This window comes from Schistocerca gregaria, unplaced genomic scaffold (assembly GCF_023897955.1).
Source record: "Schistocerca gregaria isolate iqSchGreg1 unplaced genomic scaffold, iqSchGreg1.2 ptg000073l, whole genome shotgun sequence".
NCBI lineage: Eukaryota > Metazoa > Arthropoda > Insecta > Orthoptera > Acrididae > Schistocerca > Schistocerca gregaria.
The window spans coordinates 3,965,806-3,969,933 of NW_026061709.1; positions in this window are offsets into that span (position 1 = coordinate 3,965,806).

The window sequence follows — 4,128 nt, forward strand, 5'->3', positions numbered from 1 at the left end:
CCGTGGAGGAAAGTGAGCATGGTGACTGTTCTATTCAATCCCGATGCAATTTCTGTGTTTCATCAACACTCTGATAGTCCACAGATTACAGAATGGCACCAGATGTGCATCGGAAACTACTACTAGTCTTCCAGGGAACGATCAAAGCGTAGACTGTTTGAAAATTACTCCCATGGAGAGAGTGCGCATGGTGACTTTTGTATTCAATCCTGATGCAATTTCTGTGTTTCATCAACACTCTGATAGTCCACAGATTACAGAATGACTCCAGATGTGCATCGAAAACTGCTACTGGACTTCCAGCGAACGACAAAGCGTAGACTGTTTGAGACATTACTCCCATGGAGGAAAGTGCGCATGGTGACTGTTATATTCAATCCCGATGCAATTTCTGTGTTTCATCAACACTCTGATATTCCACAGATTACAGAATGCCTCCAGATGTGCATCGGAAACTGCTACTGGTCTTCCAGGGAACGATTAAAGCGTAGACTCTTTGAGACATTACTCCCAATGAGGAAAGTGCGCATGGTGACTGTTGTATTCAATCCCGATGCATTTTCTGTGTTTCATCAACACTCTGATAGTCCACAGATTATAGAATGCCTCCAGATGTGCATCGGTAACTACTACCGGTATTCCAGGGAACGATCAAACGTAGACTGTTTGAAACATTACTCCCATGAAGGAAAGTGCGCATGGTGACTGTTGTAATCAATCCCGAGGCAATTTCTGTGTTTAAACTCACACTTTGAAGGTCGACAGATTACAGAAGGAATCCATATGTGCATCGGAAAGTACTACTGGTCTTCCAGGGAACGATCATAGATTAGACTGTTTGAGAATTACTCCCTTGGAGGAAAATGCGCATGGTGACTGTTGTATTCAATCCCTATGCAATATCAGTGTTTCATCAACACTCTGATAGTCCACAGATTACAGAATGCCACCAGATGTGCATCGGTAACTATTACTGTTCTACCAGGGAACGATCAAAGCGTTGACTGTTTGTGACACTACTCCCATGGAGAAAAGTGCGCATGGTGACTGTTGTATTCAATCCCGATGCAATTTGTGTGTTTCATCAACACTCTGATACTACACAGATTTCAGAATGCCTCCAGATGTGCAGCGAAAACTACTATTGGTCTTCCAGGGAATGATCAATACGTAGGGTGTTTGAGACATTACTCCCGTGGAGGAAGGTGCGCATGGTGACTCTTGTATTCAATCCCGATGCAATTTCTGTGTTTCATCAACACTCTGATACTCCACAGATTACAGAATGCCTCCAGATGTGCATCGGAAACTACTACTGGCCTTCCAGGGAACGAATAAATCTTAGACTGTTTGAGACATTACTCCCATGGAGGAAAGTGCGCATGGTGACTGTTGTATTCAATCCCGATGCAATTTGTGTGTTTCATCAACAGTCTGATAGTCCACAGGTTATAGAAAGCCACCAGATGTGCATCGGAAATTACTACTGGTCTTCCAGGGAACGATCAAAGCGTAGACTGTTTGAGACATTACTCCCGTGGAGGAAAGTGCGCATGGTGACTGTTGTATTCAATCCCGATGCAATTTCAGTGTTTCATCAACACTCTGATAGTCCACAGATTACAGAATGACACCAGATGTGCATCGGAAGCTACTACTAGTCTTCCAGGGAACGATCAAAGCGTAGACTGTTTGAGAATTACTCCCATGGAGGAAAGTGCGCATTGCGACTGTTGAATTCAATCCTGATGCAATATCTGTGTTTCATCAACCCTCTGATAGTCCACAGATTACAGAATGCCACCAGATGTGCATAGGAAACTGCTACTGGACTTCCAGGGAACGATCAAATCGTAGACTGTTTGAGACATTACTCCCATGGAGGAAAGTGCGCATGGTGACTGTTGTATTCAATCCCGATGCAATTTCTGTGTTTCATCAACACTCTGATAGTCCACAGATTACAGAATGCCTCCAGATGTGCATCGGAAACTGATACTGGACTTCCAGAGAACGATCAAAGCGTAGACTGTTTGACACATTACTCCAATGGAGGATAGTGCGCATGGTGACTGTTGTATTCAATCCCGATGCAATTGCTGTGTTTCATCAACACTCTGATATTCCACAGATTACAGAATGCCTAGAGATGTGCATCGGAAACTGCTACTGGTCTTCCAGGGAACGTTCAAAGCGTAGACTCTTTGAGACATTACTCCCATGGAGGAAAGTGCACATGGTGACTGTTGTATTCAATCCCGAGGCAATTTCTGTGTTTCAATCCACACTTTGAAGGTCCACAGATTACAGAAGGAATCCAGATGTGCATCGGAAACTGCTACTGGACTTCCAGAGAACGACAAAGCGTAGACTGTTTGAGACATTACTCCCATGGAGGATAGTGCGCATGGTGACTGTTATATTCAATCCCGATGCAATTTCTGTGTTTCATCAACACTCTGATATTCCACAGATTACAGAATGCCTCCAGATGTGCATCGGAAACTGCTACTGGTCTTCCAGGGAACGATTAAAGCGTAGACTCTTTGAGACATTACTCCCAATGAGGAAAGTGCGCATGGTGACTGTTGTATTCAATCCCGATGCAATTTCTGTGTTTCATCAACACTCTGATAGTCCACAGATTACAGAATGCCTCCAGATGTGCATAGGAAACTGCTACTGGACTTCCAGGGAACGATCAAATCGTAGACTGTTTGAGACATTACTCCCATGGAGGAAAGTGCGCATGGTGACTGTTGTATTCAATCCCGATGCAATTTCTGTGTTTCATCAACACTCTGGTAGTCCACAGATTACAGAATGCCTCCAGATGTGCATCGGAAACTGATACTGGACTTCCAGAGAACGATCAAAGCGTAGACCGTTTGACACATTACTCCAATGGAGGATAGTGCGCATGGTGACTGTTGTATTCAATCCCGATGCAATTTCTGTGTTTCATCAACACTCTGATATTCCACAGATTACAGAATGCCTAGAGATGTGCATCGGAAACTGCTACTGGTCTTCCAGGGAACGATCAAAGCGTAGACTCTTTGAGACATTACTCCCATGGAGGAAAGTGCACATGGTGACTGTTGTATTCAATCCCGAGGCAGTTACTGTGTTTCAATCCACACTTTGAAGGTCCACAGATTACAGAAGGAATCCAGATGTGCATCGGAAACTACTACTGGTCTTCCAGGGAACGATCAAAGATTAGACTGTTTGAGAGTTACTCCCATGGAGGAAAGTGCGCATGGTGACTGTTGTACTCAATCCCGATGCAATTTCTGTGTTTCATCAACACTCCGATATTCCACAGATTACAGAATGCATCCAGATGTGCATCGGAAACAGCTACTGGTCTTCCATGGAACGATCAAAGCGTAGACTCTTTGAGACATTACTCCCATCTAGGAAAGTACGCATGGTGACTTTTGTATTCAATCCCGATGCTTTTTCTGTGTTTCATCAACACTCTGATAGTCCACACATTACAGAATGCCTCCAGATGTGCATCAGTAACTACTACTGGTCTTCCAAGGAACGATCAAAGCGTAGACTGTTTGAGACATTACTCCCATGGAGGAAAGTGCGCATGGTGACTGTTGTATTCAATCCCGAGGCAATTTCTGTGTTTCAATCCACACTTTGAAGGTCCACAGATTACAGAATGCCTCCAGATGTGCATCGAAAACTACTACTGGTCTTCCAGGGAATGATCAAAGCGTAGGCTAATTGAGACATTACTCCCGTGGAGGTAGGTGCGCATGGTGACTGTTGTATTCAATCCCGATGCAATTTCTGTGTTTCATCAACACTCTGATACTCCACAGATTACAGAATGCCTCCAGATGTGCATCGGAAACTACTACTGGTCTACCAGGGAACGATCAAAGCGTAGACTGTTTGAGACATTACTCCCATGGAGGAAAGTGCGCATGGTGACTGTTGTATTCAATACCGATGCAATTTCTGTGTTTCATCAACAGTCTGATAGTCCACATTTTACAGAAAGCCACCAGATGTGCATCGGAAACTACTACTGGTCTTCCAGGGAACGATCAAAGCGTGGACAGTTTGAGACATTACTGCCGTGGAGGAAAGTGCGCATGGTGACTG